The sequence below is a fragment of the Callospermophilus lateralis genome, chromosome 4 (assembly GCF_048772815.1).
Source record: "Callospermophilus lateralis isolate mCalLat2 chromosome 4, mCalLat2.hap1, whole genome shotgun sequence".
Lineage (NCBI taxonomy): Eukaryota > Metazoa > Chordata > Mammalia > Rodentia > Sciuridae > Callospermophilus > Callospermophilus lateralis.
In genome coordinates, this window is record NC_135308.1 from 30,532,235 (window position 1) to 30,549,941 (window position 17,707).

A 17,707-nucleotide genomic window follows, 5' to 3' on the forward strand; every position below is an offset into this window, starting at 1 on the left:
ATTTTATCACTAATATCATTTAGAATTGCCAGTGCAGGTAAATAATAAAAAGCAAGCAATGTTTTGTTACTTTTTAATGATTTTAAAAATCTGTATTGACTTTTCATACCCTTGTGTCCTGAATCCCAGTGAACTACTGTCATCATCTCAACACATTCTTGACACTCAATGTAATTATTATATTTGCTAGAGCATACCTTCCAAAATGTGTTCCTCAAGGGTGTCTTGTCTAAACCTGGAATTCTAAAGTCTATGTAAATCTTATAATTAATTAAAAATGAAGTAAAGTAAACAAAAGCTATGATAACCAAAATAAAACTACTATAATTTTCATTGAAATACCAGGGAATCTATGGAGCATTGTGGAATTAACTGGCAAAGGATATAGAGGGATAATTTATGCACGTGTTTAAAATAATACAAACCATACCTCCACATACCTCAATAACAATCTATATTTCTTTTTTCTTAATAACAATCTATATTTCTTTTTTCTTAATAACAATCTATATTTCTCTGAATAAATTTCATATTTTGTGTGTTTATAAAGTATTTAATATTTTAAAAATGATACTCTTAACATTATTAGCAACATCACTAAATGTATTTATTGCTCTAAAGTAATTATCTGTGGAATTGTTTGAAATTCCCATCTAGGAATCCCATATGATTTGAGAATAATTTTGATGGTAGAATTAAATATGAAAGCAAACAAATAAAGATTGAATTATGAATTACAGAAGCCTCCCCCCACATCTTTACCTGTTGTTTTGCTTTCTGTGGTTTGAGTTATCAAGTATCAACATGACTTTGTATCTTCTTACATCACAAGGAAAGGAGGTAGCATGGTATAATAAGATATTTTAAGAGAGAGAAAGAGAGGTCACATGCATATAGCTTTTATGGAAGTATACTCTTCTATTTTACTATTAGGCATTGTTGCAAATCTTGACACAACACCTACTTGTTGGCTTATGTTTCTGCAATTCAGAAGTCTGGAAATGGCATGGCTAGGTCCTCTGATTAGAATCTTACATGATTAAAAAGAAAATGTGAGCAGGGCAGAATCCTCATCTGGGAACATCTTAGAGATTTTAGTTCTTTGTGGCTCGAGGACTGAGTCCTGTTTGCTAGTGACTTGCCAGGGGGCCCCTCTTTGTTTTTAGCCTGGTAATACCAATGGAAAGAAGGTGGAGGACCATCTTTGAATGTTGCTTACCATAAAGTGCATTTAAATTAGTTACAGTCTTTCATTAAATAGAAAATTTTTGAGATATATATATACATATTTACATATATATACACATATATGTACAATATGTCAAATATATTTATGTATATAATTATCATGTACATAAATTATGAAGAACTTCTAGAATTTAATAACAAAAACATAGATCATCTCATAAAAATTATAGAGAATCTAATAGGACTCACATAGCCTTCTAATAAGTTTGTCCAAATGACCAGTTAAATGTATGCAACTTTAGAGTCTATTATACAGGATCAGATAAACATAAATAATCACAGAATATATTCACAAATCTTACTAAATTAATTAAAAAACAAAGTTCTGGCAAACATCACAAAGGTCTGAGATTTTTCAGGAGTAGGCCCCAGGATTCTTTGGTAATCTCACTGGATATGTTTTGCTTCAGATTTTTAAATACCAAGGTAACAAGTTTACTCATTACCCTTTTACTCTCATCAGTTGTGTATCTAAAACTAAACATTTCAATCAAATAAACCAGGGGCAAAAGAGGTATTTGCACTTTTTTATTGAACACGGCATTCACACTACTGTGGTGTTTCCAGGTAAGTTAAAGAGCAAGAGTGTAAATCACTAGCTAGTATGTTTCCCATTGCCCTAGCCAGAGATTACTTCCATGGTTCTAGACATTCTTGGAGAAAAGGGTAGGGTTATGGTGGACTGGCTGTGAGTTAACATTTGTTTATATGGTGCTCAGTCTTGTTATTAATTAGGGAAATATAAATCAAAACCTCAATATCAGTAGTCTCCCAAATGGGTTAACATTTTAAAACTACTATTAGCAAGCACAAGGAATATGGGGAGTAGCAGAAACTGACAGAAGAGCACCCGTGGGTATAAACTGATAGGACCACATTGACCAAAAGAGTTTAGTATTACTTAGTTAAACTGAACGTTCACATATTTATTACCAAAATCTCTACTCTTATGCCCAACAGATATGTCTGTAGATGTACTTCTTTTTTTTAATATTTATTTTTTAGTTTTCTACGGACACAACATCTTTGTTTGTATGTGGTTCTGAGGATCGAACCCGGGCCGCACGCATGCCAGGCAAGCGCGCTACCGCTTGAGCCACATCCCCAGCCTGTAGATGTATTTCTTACATGTAAACCATAATTGCTAAAAATTCTAAATAAATCTGATGTCCATCATCAGAAGAATTATTAAATAAATATTGGTATACAATTGAATATCATGTAACCAAGAAAAAGAACAAATTACACCAAGCATAACAATATAGGAGGAATTCACAAACAATACTCAACAAGAAGTCAACATAAAAGATGAGTCTATAAACTGCAAAACAAAGCAACATTAAACTATAGTCTTTAGGGATGAATGCATAGCTGTTAAGATAATAATAGTAACTAATAAAGTTACTATCATAAAAGTATTTTGGAGAGTAGGGGGCAGACATTGGATGGAGAAATGAGGTAGGCTTATCAGGATGTTCAATTAGAAATAATTTTTTGAGCCACATGTTATATTTTTGAGCACATTTATTATGTGTGTTGTTCATAATTCAAATGGCACAGACTATGTAAATTAATCATTCATATATCTTAGAGACTGTGTTAATTTTGCCATTATTTTATACCAATTGAAGCAGTTTATATTCTCATCTAAATTAAAGTGACAATGTTAAATACCAAAAATATTAAGAAATAGCATATAATGAGATATATTAAATATTAATTCTAGCACTGAAACTCTGAATTTGCAAGGTATAATTATCCTCCGAAAATAGGCAGAGGTAGGGAAAACCCCTTAACTCCATGGTTTGTTGAAAGACAGGACAAAGGGCTGCAGCACTGTGTACCATTCTGCTTTCATGGCTTTGCTTTGCTTTTTCAAATTAAGTTTCAGCCTCGGCATCCGGAGCTAATCCTACTCAGAGGTAAATGACCTTTGTTCCGCAAAATTTATGAGATTTTTCACAACATGAAATAGCCTTTGACAGGCATTTTCCATCTGCCTGCTCTGAACCACGCCTCTCTCTCCTCACTGTCCCACTTGGGCTGACAATGCACCCATGATTAGTCTTTTGATGCCTATAACATCCCTTCATTGCTGCACTCTCTACCCTGGGTAAATCATTAAGTATTTTTCTGGTACTGGTTTGAAGGATGAATAATATTATTATTTTTTAAGCCACTCAGAACACCTTCGCTGTTTGGATGCTTTTGATGTCTACTAATGGGTGTTATTTTTCTGTCAAATTCAGCATAACATTTTAGGGGATATATATGAATGTTTTATAGGAGAACAATTTGGGAAGTTAATTTTATAACTTTTATCCTGAAATCTTGACATACAAAGAGAAAAAATTCACTTTGATCTACTTCCTCAGATTAAGGTAATAAAACCAAGATAGCAAGCTTAGATTTTATATATTGATTCATTATTTTTGCCTATTACATTCCAGTATGTAATTTTTTCCAGCAGGAGGATTGGAGAGCTGAGAGGGCAGAAGGCCTTTGAGTGGTCAAGGAATTATTTTGTCTTAGGCAAAAAGCAATGCAATAAGAAAAACAACAAAAAAAGGTAATCATTGAAGTAGGAATTTGCATCCATCTAGCTCCTTCTCAACATTTCAACAGGCAAGAGATCACACTTATTATCCTTTCTCTAGAAATTTGCCTGAATGTCAAAACTAACTTTTATGATCAACAGTTGTGACAAACATAAACTGCCCAAACCCAGTGTCCATCAGATTATGATTCTGACTTTATTTATATTCTCTTAACTTATTGAAATTCAACTTTTTTTTTTTAAGATTATGCCCAAGAGTCTTAACCACTGAGCCACATCTCCAGCCCCTTTTATCTTTTATTTTGAGACAGGGTCTCACTAAGTTGTTGAGGCTGGCTTTGAACTTGTGATCCTCCTGACTTAGCCTCTCAAGTCCCTAGGATTACAGGTGCCAGCCACCAAGCCCAGCTGATATTTGACTTCTTAATATAACTTCATTGAGAGTGCAGTAGATAGTTATCCAATCCAGGGGCCATCTCTCTTTCACAATCTTAAGGGCAGCTCAATAACACTCTAGAAATTTGAGTACAAAACTCATCTCCCCTCGATTTAAATAATTACCTCTTTCTTTCCTGGACCAAAGGCACTTCTTGGTTTTCCTAGTTTTAGTTCACTCCTTTAGAGTTCCTTTGCTAAATCGCATTTCTCTACTTCAACTTTAAATGTTGAGTGCCTTTGAACCCCAGCTAGACCTATTATCTTCTCTTCATGAGTTCCCCCTGCAAATCTAGGTTAATACACGCAGGTAATTATATGACATTTTTATTTGAAGGTACAAAAGAAATATTAAACCTGTCACACACAAAGTGTGTGACACTTTCATGTGTTCCACATATATTTTTCTGTTTTATTTTGTGTTCAGGAGTCTACCTGTAAGTCCTAGATCACCTTTTTATTACTGATAAGTTTTTTTCTTGTCACAAAATAAAAATAAAATTTAATCAATGACAATAATTCCTTAGTGCTAAAAAATAAAATAAAATGACCACAGCCATTTGTCATGTCTTTTTGTTTCCTCTGAAGAAAAATGACTACAGATAACTAATCCAGGCATCAATGAATCCAAACTGGATGGAATAGAATCCTTTACCTATATGCTTAAAAAAAAAAAAAAAGAAAAAATCCCTTTCTCAAAGAGGGGTGCAGGCAGGTACTAAACCTGGAATCTCAGTGCATGCAGGTGAGCCAAGAGTATCTTGAGGTCATCCTTGCCAACTTAGGGGGACCCTGTCTCAAAATAAAAAAGAAAGGGCTGGTGATGGTAGCTCAATGGTAAAGTGCCCCTGGGCTCAATTCCCAGTAAAACAAACAAACAAACACACAATTCTTTCTTTGTGCATTTTTGGGTGAATTACTGAAATTATGCTCCTGTTCTTTTACTTTGACAATATGACAATTAGAGCTTGTTGTCTCTACTGACATCATTTAACTCATTCAATGATCCATTTTTTTTTCATTTTAAAGATTTCTAATTTATAATTTTTTATATCTTTTTATTTTTATTTTTTAATTTGTGGTGCTGGGGATGGAAACCAGGTCCTCACACATGTCAGGCAGGCACTCTGTCACTGAGCTATGCTCTCAGTCCCCTTGTGTCATTTCTGCCTATTCTCTTAAAAACCATTTTTAGATTGCATTCCTTTTCTTTCCTTTTAGTGAATTTATCTACTCTTCAATTTCAGTGCTTAACTTTTGAAATTTTGCTCATGCATTTTGGAATTTGGGCATGTATTCTTGAATGAAGTAAATTTCTCTGCTTTAGTGACTTCTTATTTATTCCCCCCCACCCCCACATGACCTTTCAGGATGCCCAATTCTGAACTGCATATCACATTTCCAGTCCTACCAATGTGGTAATACTGAGAAATCAGGAGCTAAGGCAGTGTCTATTCTGGGATGAAATTTGCAGCCTTCTTCCTCCTAAAGTCCTTGGTACACAGATTTATAGAAGCCCTAATTACAGGTAGAGCTCGGTAGCAGCACTTTTCAGCTTCCTTTCAAGGGCAGATGAACTTTGCAATAAATCTTAATATCAGGCAGTGTGTCTGGCTCTCATTCCACCTGACATGTTGGCTGATTTAAGTGCTATTTGTTCTTTGGTAGATGAAAACCCCAGGCCATCTTTGTTTGCTTCTACTCTCAGGGCAAGCCAGTCAATGCAGTTTCATTTCATTTGTTTGTTTGTTTGTTTGTCATCATGTTTCAATGCTGTTTCTTTTCACTGTCCATGAAATTAAAAAAAAATGAGTGCATGTTTTAATCTGCTTATCATTGCCATATAATTGAAAAAAAAAAAAACCTCAGAGTGTGAACTTGCAATGCCATTGAGATTATAAATTTTCTCATCATAAAAGTTTTATACAAGAAGATGACAGTACTGGTTTTTTGTCTTTGCTCTTTACATAGAAATCATAATAACTACTTAAATAGATTTCATAATGCTTCAGACCAAAGGCTTTTGTTGAAGAGTTTCACCTTTTGTGAATACTGAACATTAAGTTGTTTTCTCATAATTTTTTTTTCAATCAACTGTGCCTTTTTCTTTTTTTATGCAAAAAGTGTGGGAAGGGAAGGCTAGTTATTAAAGGATGACAGGAAAAATTCAATAGTTACAAACCTGTATTATTTGTTACATTTTTACTTTAAATATAAAATTTCTGCCAAGGTTTAAGAAGTTCTATAGTAATGTTTTATACATCATCTTCTTTAACTCAAAAATACTAAAAATGACCTTAGAGTGATTCCATTTATATTACCTGTTTTTGTTTATGTAAATAGCCTCAGAACCATGTACACTGGAGATTTTAGAAACTTTAATTATTTTTCACATGAGAATTGTTTAACTGGTGAGTAGTGTTCCTGGAGGGTTAGTGGCACAGGGAGAGCTTTAAAATAGTAAATTAATGAAGGTGTATGCAACAATATGAAATAGATATTATTTAATATGTATTATATATTTGTATAACATTATATAACAGAAATAAATATTTTTAAGATTTGGGTTTTGAAATAACTTTTGACTTATACAACATTTGAAAAAAAATTAACTTTCCCTATACCCTTCATTTAGATACCTCAAATGTGATGAAATGTTTGAAAGTTAGTTATCAATGTGATGCTTTACCTTTAAATACTTCAATGTGAATTTTCTAGAAACAAAGCTGTTTTTATTGATTAATCAACCCACAGTATATTATTAAAATCATGAAATGAAGTCAAATATCTGAATTCTTTGTTCAAATTGTGCCAGTTATTCCACTTATATTCATTAGGGAAGATATGGGGGGAAAAAAACAAAAACAAAAACTTTTCCTGGTCTAGGATCTACCCCAGCAATATAGGTGGCACACAGCTCATGATGTACATTAGTCTCGAGGAATCCTACAGTCTTTTTGCCTTTTGTGACTTCAACTTTTTTCCAAGAGACTAGGCCTCTTGTTGAATGTCCTTGATTCGGCTTTCTTGATATTTCTAGATGATCACATTATGAAATTTTGGCAGGAATAGCAAACAATTGGTGCTTCACACTTATCCATGAATTGTATAGCACCACACACAGTGTTAATTTTCTCTTTAATGGTAAGGTTTAATTTTGAATATTTGTGTTCTTTTTTTCACTTTTAATTTTCATCTTTCTCTTTTAAATTAATTTGTTATAAATTGGGGAGATACTTTGAGTTCAGAAAATTATCTCATTTCTTATTGAAATTTTACCCATGGCACCAGTATCTAGATAAATTTTGCCTGAAACAACCATCTGTATGATGTTAAATGATAGACTTAAAAATTTGTCACTCCTACACATTTTTGTTGGCATTCTATCATGAAGAAAAGTTTTCAATACTGCCCTCTTTAAATATTTCAGCATTTAATTAATTAATAAGTATAGACACACATTTCTTATTCTATTCAGTGACTTATAATTCATTATTTCTCATTATTTATATTACTTCCCACTGCTCCAGATCTGGCCTCTGGGATTCCCTTCAAGCCTGCTACTGTGTCCTTTGAACTATCATTGGTATTCTTTGCATAGATCATCACTTTCTGGAACAAACTGATGATTCGTATGAATACACTTTTCATTCAACCACAGCTTAGGAATTTGGTATTTCTATATGATGAAATTTGCATTTTGTACATCGAAAATATATGTAGAAACCAAAATATGGACTCCAGATATTCTCATTACTATTTGGATGTCATTATTTCCAGTTCTTTTATCAAGCAGAGTTAGGAAATGTGTGTGTGTGTGTGTGTGTGTGTGTGTGTGTGTGTGTGTATTGAGTTCTTTCTCCTTTTTACAGTGGTAAAGGAAACCCAATGCATAGATTTAACTGAATTAATTGAGTTCTACATATGGGCATTTAGATCTTTTTCAGCTTTTTGTAATCCCCAAGTGGTTTTCTATAATTAATAGCCCTGTGCATATGTTATTTGAGATATATCTTAATAATTACAGAAAAAATACTGTTTAAAAGGTGAAATGTATGTAGTGTGTTAGATTTAGACAAGAAGGTTATATAAATTTATATTCACATAGCAGTAAATGAAAATGCTTATTTTCTCATTATTTCCAACAGAATATGTCTTCATACTCTTTTAAATTTTTGCCGTTTTCTTAGTGGATGTCAAACCATTTTAATTTCCGTTTTTCAATTAGTGAAACTGAATGTATTTCACTGCTTAAGACCCATTTTTATTCTTTTTTTTTGCAAATGGTTTATGATTTTAACCCATTTTCAACACTATTTTTGGTGCTTTATAACTTGAAATTTAAGGAGTACTTTATATAGCAAAGATGTTAGTCCTTTTTCTATAATATTCCATCTTAGTTTTTCTTAACAAATTGTATCTTTTTAAGTCGTGTCTACAGCATTTTTGTCTGGAAAAGTTTTATTATATTTAAATTCATCAGTTTTTTCTTTCCTTTTCAATTTTTTAAATCTTAATTTGAATCATAGTTTAAAAATTACTATTCTGGGCTGGGGATGTGGCTCAAGCGGTAATGCGCTTTCCTGGCATGTGCGGGGCACTGGGTTCGATCCTCAGCACCACATTAAAAAAATAAAATAAAACATAAAGATGTTGTGTCCACCAAGAAACTAAAAAATAAATATTAAAAAATTCTCTCTCTTTCTCTTTTAAAAAAAATTACTATTCTGCATTCAAGTGACAGAGAAATATAGTGATGCTCTCTTATGGATTTTATTTTCTTTCTTTCAGTTTGTTTGCACTTAATTCTATTCCCAGATATACTTTGAGTTTGTTCTTATGCTCATTATGAAATTTATGTCTAATAGATGGACCACCAGTAGTCCCAGCAACATTTATTAGAGTCTATATTTGACCTGAGGATTTAGGTGCTACTTTCTTCAGAAACTGAATTCCATGTGTACTTAGGTCATTTCTACACAGTTTATTTTAATAGACAGGCACAATTGTCTACTCATGTGCCCATACTACAATGTTTTAGTGTAAAGCATTTATATATTTAAATATCTTCATATCTCAGTCTTTCTTCATAGCTTTTCTTTCACAATGAATTCCTGTTTCTGCATGGTTTTTGTTTATTTTACCTCTGACTTCATTACAATATTTTCCTGTTTTTTTACAAGATTGTTGGTATTTTTATTAGGAATACATTATTTTTATCACTTAATTTATGAAAGTTGACATTTTTATGATGTTAGTCATTTAATATACTAATTACATGTTCTATTTATATTGATTCTACCCTATAGTGTTTCAATAGAAATGCATCTATTTTTGAAGTTTTAGAAAATGAGGTTACAGTTAGCATCACCATGAGTTTATTGATGAAATCTAGTTTCCAGATTCTAAAACATTTTACTTTTAAAAGATGCTGTATGGGATATAACACGCAATTATTTCAATTATCAAAAGAGAACATTTCCTAATTTTCTTACTTTGCAATAATTTTCTCACCACATGTAGTAGATTTTTCTTTCTAGTTGAATGTTTCATTCAATTGTTCCTGTTTCTGTGTGTTATAGCTTCTGTACCTGTTAAAGACTAAGTTTAACAAAATAGCAGTTTCTCTCTTTTCATGTATTTTAAGTTATAAATTAAAATTGATGTTAATACCAGGATATTTATGTGTAAATTTCAACAACTGTGCCACATCTGTAACAATATCCTAGGTTAAAACTGATATTTCAGACAAACTTCAATTGGCCACCTAAATAAGTTTGTTAGGAAGACATCCATATATATATGTACACATATTATATATGTATTTTACTATATATATAATGTATCACATATTATTATACATTGCGTGCAAATATTATATAAACATATATGTTGCATTATCATATGTGTCATACATTAGGGCACATGCTCTAGTTATATCAACTGAAAGGATCATTAAACTATAAAATTTTTAATTGCTATTAGATTTTAAAATCTATTTTTATTTGAAATGAACTTAGTTATTTTCTATTAAAAATGTAGACACGTAGATGGAAAATGTAAGCAATATAAGTAGGAAAGATGATTAGAACAATATTAATAATTCTACTGACAATTTCATCAGGGTATTATCTGCTTACATGATATTATTAAAATTTTTAAATATACAGTAAAATTGAAAAAACTTACCATTACATGCCTATATGCTTACTGCCTAGAGATTCTTCTAGTAACAATATAATTGTTTTTCACATATTAGAACATGTACCTATTCTATCCATCCATCAAGCCATCTCACTTATGATGCCTTCCAATTAAGTTATGAATATCGCTCAGTATTTCCCTAAATACTTCACCATTTATATTAAGAAATATCCAATATTTGTTTATAATTTCTTTCATTGTAAAATTTAGTCAATGAAACACAAAAATCTTTTATTCACTAGGTTCTGAAAAGAATGCCTGCAATAGTGTCATGTGTTCCTCTAATGAGATATTAAACAATTCCCTCACCTCTGGAGTTCCTCTATGCTTCTTTCTAGTTAAGCTTTCATCCTCTTCTCCAGCTAAATATCTGACTTTTTCCCAATTAAGACTAGTTGGTTGGTCAAAACATTTCATAAGCAAGAAATTATACTCCATATACCTTTAGTATAAGCTTTCTTTATTTTTCTTTATTTTTTTTTTCAAAGAGAGAGAGTGGGGGGGGGGGGAGAGAGAGAGAGAGAGAGAGAGAGAGAGAGAGAGAGAGAGAGAATTTTTTAATATTTATTTTTTAGTTCTTGGCGGACACAACATCTTTGTATGTGGTGCTGAGGATCGAACCCAGGCCACACGCATGCCAGGCTAGCGTGCTACCGCTTGAGCCCCATCCCCAGCCCCAAGCTTTCTTTAGATTAACATATTTTTTGGAGATTAAAAACATTGTTGAATGTATTGGTAGTTTATTTTTCCTTATTGATGAACATCATTACATTGCTTGAGTACTCTGTACTGTTTTTTATTGACAGATATTCTAATTTTTTAACATTTTGTATTGTTATATGTAAAGCAGTTATGATTAATCCTATGAAAATGTCTCACAAAGACATTATTTAGTTCTCTTAAATACATATCTAACTATGGGCATTGCTACATCATGGAGCAAGTTAGTATTGAGTTTATAGCAAACTTCCAGACTGTTTCTCAAGGGATGGCACCATTTTAAAAAGCCACCAACAAGAGGGTGCTGATGGTTCACCATGATTACCGCCCTTGTTTGTCAGTCCTCTTTATTCTTAGAATTCTTATGTTATTGTACCTCACTATGGTTTTAGTTGACATCTTCATATGACAAGTCACTCTTTGGCTTAAAGCACTAATTTTTTGTGTGTTTTATTATTTTTTATAGAAGGTACATGTCCATCCTCTGTATGAGTTATTTATCTGATGGCTATTTTATGAAATTTTATTTTTTGGTTAAGATTGCCTATGAGTTTTTAAAAGATATCTGCTGTGATTTGAATCTAAGTGTCCCTATAACATTCATATGTTGGCTCCTGATACTCAATGTGGTGGTATTAAGAAGTAAAATCTTTTGTGAAGCGATTACATCATAAACAAACACTGTGCTAACATGAATGTGACTTGTGCTCTCATAAAGAGGATAAAGAGGCTTAAAAAGGAGCACCCTAGTCTCTGTTTGTTCTTCAGTCTCTTCCTCCATGTGAGGACACAGGTGTTTGTTTATTTTTTTGGAGGGGGGGTTAACGACATACATGACTTCTACATAGACTCTGTATGTTCAGGCACAGCTATGTACACCCTCCAGAGGACACAACACCAAGGAGCATCAGCAGCTTTCTCTTGGACATCCTTGATTCTCAAACTGTGAGCAATAAATTTCTTTGACTTGAAGATTATCCCGTTTAATGTATTTTGCTCCTAAATGAACTACAATCGCTGTCATTTTAGAAATTTGCATCATGTTTTTTTGGAAATTCTCCTTTTATCAAATTTACTGGAAAGTACCATCTGTAAATAAGTTCTTCTTTTTAAATATCAATGCTCAAGGAAAATAAAAAAAGTATTTATTCCTATTCTTCACAGTATCCTGCAACTAAAATATGTGACAAAAAAATATCAGCTGCTGTCGACATAAGGGTCTTCTTTACTCCAGAATCAACCCCTCAAACACAGCTCATGCATATTGTTGTGTTTGTTTGTTTTGAACAGTGATCAGAATCATCATTTATTGATTCAATAAATGTACATAGACACTTTGTTCTAGGTGCTGAGCACTCTCCTGAATGAAACAGAACTCATGTTACAGAATGTCAGAAGGACAAAGGCATTTAAAAAGCATACTGAAGAGCACCTAAATAAAAGCAGGGGAAAAAGGGCTCTTTTATAGTAAAATTTCCTTTCTATTCTTTTCCACTGAGAACTCACCATATGCTCTAGCAACATAAAACCACACAAAGCCTGGATATGTCCCATATTTCTCCTGGTTCCATCTTATTTTCATATTCCCTTAATCTAGAATAGATTCTCCTTGTCTCTACTGCTCTGCCATCTTTCTGTTTGTTGCTATTATTACTTTTTATCTGGCCTCCTGCACTCTCCTCTCCTTCATCAGGCACTATCCACAGATTAGTCGGAACCGCATTCATTACTGATTATATCATTTAACTACTTAGCGTTCATGAAGGGCTCATCTTGATACAAATGATGAAAGACAAATAATAAATTGGTCTGCACAGCCATGTGTGACATACCATGGACCAACCCACTCCTCTCGCCCATCCAACCATATCCGGACACAATCCCTACTCATGCTCATGGCTCCATCCTTTGATCAGTGTTTGTTTTCTCTATAATGTTAAATAGCACAAGAGCTACCTCCCACCTTTTTTTTTTTTTTTTTGTCTTGCACAGTGCTGCGATTCCTCCAATTAGCACCTATTTTCAATGGAGAGATTTTAATGAATGCTTGCTTAAAAATAATCTATATTTTATTTAATAAGATAAATATTTATTTAAAAGAAATGGCAGCAAGTCAAACATTTTTAAAAGTAAAATGAACACAAAATATAGACAAATAATGATATTTTAACTGCTTTATGTATTGCTATAACACTTCACCATACCCCTACACACACATTTTGTACCTTCTTTGCTTCTTGACATGACAATTTGGTATTTCTATAAGGAGATAAATCTAAATTAATAACCCAATCAATGAATGGGCCAAGGACCTGAACAGACACTTCTCAGAAGAGGATATAAAATCAATCAACAAATATATAAAAAAATGCTCATTATCTCTAGCAATCAGAGAAATGCAAATAAAAACTAAGATATCATCTCACTCCAGTCAGAATGGCAACTATTATGAAAACAAACAACAACAAGTGTTGGCGAGGATGTGGGGAAAAAGGTACACTCATACATTGCTGGTGGGACTGCTAATTGGTGCAGCCAATATAGAAAGCAGTATGGAGATTCCTTGGAAAATTGGGAATGGAACAACTATTTGACCCACCTATTCCTAGCATACTACAGGGACACAGCCACATCAATGTTTATAGCAGCACAATTCACAATAGCTAAACTGTGGAGCCAAACTAGACATCCTTCAGTGGATGAATGGATAAAAAAAATGTGGCATTTATACACAATGGAATATTACTCGGCATTAAAAAAGAACCAAATTATGGCATTTGCAGGTAAATGAATGGCTCTGGAGAATATAATGTTAAGTGAAGTTAGCCAATCCCCCCAAAATAAATCCGAATGTTTTCTCTGATATAAGGGGGGTGACTCATAGTGGAGTAGGGAGGGAGAGCATGAGAAGATAAGATCAATTCTTGATAGGAAAGAGGGATGGGAGGTAAAGGGAGGGGGAAGGGGACTAGCAAGGATGGTGAAATGTGATGGTCATCATTATACAAAGTACATGTATGAAGACTTGGGTGTCTGCACACCTTATATACAAACAGAAATATGAAAAATTGTGGTATATAAATGTATTAAGAATTGTAATGCAAAAATAAGTACATGTATAATGGCATAAATTGACAAGAACATACTTTGTATACAGAGATATGAAAAATTGTGTTCTATATGTGTAGTGAGGATTGTAATGCATTCCACTGATATCGTGTATTTAAAAAAATAATAAAATCAATTTTACAAAAGAAAAAAGATAAAAGGCATTCTCTTCTAGAAAAAAAACAAATTAATACATTCTTTTCTCTACTATAGTGTATTAAAATACATTTTGAAAATAGTGCTTGATAGCTTGGACACATAAAGTATGCAATTTCACACATAAATCTACATACTTCTATTAATTTGGAAATTTAAACATGGGATTCTGATAAATATTTCCACATGACACCCATCAAAAAAAAGAGATATGGTGCATTTACAACATATACATTATAATTTAACATTTATTTATGATATGAGAATATTGTCTTTTTAACTGTTTTCAATTTTATATGCCTTATCACTGAAGTACTTCCTACAGATAAGCCTCCTTTATTTCATATTTGAAGCCTAGTCTTCTCTTTGATCCTCAGACTTCTAGTTGTGGATGCTATAGCATATGATTATGCAGTAAAATGGCCTCTGGTCTTGTAGTTTTGGGTCATTAAGCAGTAAGTCAGGATAATGGTGGTATGAGCATTCTTAAAACCATCCTAATCCCTAGCTGTTTACAGAGAAACTCAATACACAGAAGTGATCTCAGACTCTATAAATATTTCCAAAATGCCAAATTAAATTTGTTTTAAGCTGAGTTTTTTCTTGATCCAATCCTTAAAACTGTCTTCGTGCCACTAGAAAGCTACCCTAAAGGAAGGGAAGGACAAACGTGAAAGACACAATACACATAATAGTTTACAATTAAAATATCTTGCTTTTGAAACGTTTTAAACATATAACTACGTGAATTAAACATGCTTCAAAGGACTTTGAAAGGGGTCCACTATTTTGGAAATGAAACATACTGAAACTTAAGCATCATGATCTCTACAGTAAAATCTAGCTCTGGTATTAATATTTTGTATATTTTTCTGCTCTTCCTCAAACATTAAGAATCTTGTCCAAGACTTTCTTATTTAGATTTGCCCTTCAGGATGGATGAAATTTTATACCAGTTGGATTTCTTTTCTTCCAAAGAATCATATGTAGGGAGAGAATTATGACTTTTTAATTTAAATTTATTTTGGTTCCTTTACTTTTCTATAGAGCTTGCCTTCTGACCCTCTATTTCCCCCCCATTTCCCTCTCTATTCATTTCCTTTAGCCAACATGAGATTGCTTGTTTTCATGGATGTAACCACCCACCTACATTACCAGGCCCATGAAGTATCATGTACTGTGGAAAGAGGGTTCTAATCGTTCCTAACAACAGTCTGTGAACCAAGAATTTTATATCCATTGAAAAATATCTGTAATGAATAATAAACGCTAACTTCATTCTTTGAAAAGAGAATGCACTGTGCTTGTCTATGCAGTCCATGCCAAGGGGCTGTTGAGCTTTAACTTTTGGGCAGAGTGTTTACTCCTGAAGAACAGAATATTTACATAAATTATTAGAAAAATTTCTGCACGACAGATTTGTCTATTCCCCCCTTTTACGATCCTGCATTTATATCATAAGGATTTAAGAATATTTATTTCATCCTTGGGTGATAATGAGACCAGGGCTAAGGACAAGTAGCTGATTATCAGAGAAAAGGAAACCGGTAGATAGCACTCCCCTGGAGGTTAACAGCCTCCAGGGGACGGGGAGGATCACACTTTATGACATAAGCAATCACCCCCAGATGGCTCTCTTCCTTCCCTTTTGGTCACATAGGAATGAGGGGACGTGAAAAGAAAAGAAACCTGAAATCTAAATGGGGCAAGATGCCCCCACTGTCTCAGGCACCAGCTCTGAAACTCTTCCTCTCCGGAGGAGTCGCTCTCTCTTTATCACTGCTCCGTTTTATAAAAAAACTTGTTTTCTTGCCTCAGCGTTTCTCAGGTGTTTAATCTTCCACACCACGGGAACAAGGACCTGATCCTGATTTTCAAGACTGGTTTCGATAGTCCAGTATCACTCCATTCGTTTTCTTGGTGAGATTGATTCAATTGTGGCCTTTGGGAGCTTTCAGATGGGCTTTTATATGCCTTAGATGTATCAGTATCATTTTTAGCACTTCTTTATTGTCTGGCACTACAATATGCTATTGGATAATTTCTGGCTCTAATCATAGAATCGGCCATTTTCCAAGGAACACTTGTTCCTTTTATTAAGGAATGACTGATTCTAGATTTTGAATAGAAAAGTGATGATTACAAATGAAGACACTGAATATAAAAGAGGCGAAGATATTATTCAAGGTATTAGATTAGATAACTGTTTGTAGAATTGAATTTAATTCTCCCTGACACAAAAGTCAAAGCTCATAGTCACAATTTTTCATGGCTTATGAAAATGCATAAAAGTTGGCTCTGATCACAAAAATTTTATATCCTGAATTGTAACAAAGCATACATTAGCAAACTGGGGACTAACAGCACAATTTGGTAATTTGTTTTCACATTCATAATTATTCTGTGCTTTTAACTCTTTACCTAAATTACTCTCTGTAATCTAATTAGGAAACATGATGAAAGATATTTATCAAGGTTTGATAATAGTACACAGCTTAATCTTCTCATATTTTCCAGTAATGTAGTCATTTTTAAAAAAGATTTATGATGCATGTTTTAACTGTCTTTATATATATCCTAACTCTAATCTCAAACTGATTCAGGTCATACTTACCTCAACATCCTCAATATAAGTATAACCAGAAAATGTCTGTAGAATGAAATGAATGATAGAATCATTCAGAAATTTATGATGCAATGATAGGCCTTCTATCATTTGAAAAGATTATTTTTATATTTTGTTTCTAATGTGGTTAGTGGTTAACAAAATCAACTAATTTACATTTAATATTTATGGTTATTATTAGAGAAGGGAGATTTATTTTCACAGCTTATAATTTAATCTCATTCTTCACAGTCTTAAAAATTTTTTCCTTTCATCTAAAGCATTATTTATATCTTAACAAATTCTGATTATGTTATTTTTATTTTTATCCATATCTCTAAAATGTATATAGCAGGTGCAGTGGTTATTGCATTTTACATTTAAATTCAAAAATAGGCTAGAAAAATAAATTCATAATTTCTCATTCTGAGGTTATAATCAAAAATTGTATTTATTCGATATTATTTTGATTCTAATTAGGAAACAATCATTCTGTAGGAGTACCATTTTGAGAAAGGGATGTCACTATAAATAGGAAAAAGATAGTCTATTGGTCAATAATTATAAAAACAATAGATGGCCATTGAAATGATGAGATGGAAGGATTTTGCATTAAGTGCCTAAGTCTGTTGTGACAAATGACCACAACCTGGCTCAAGTAAGTTAACAGAAAA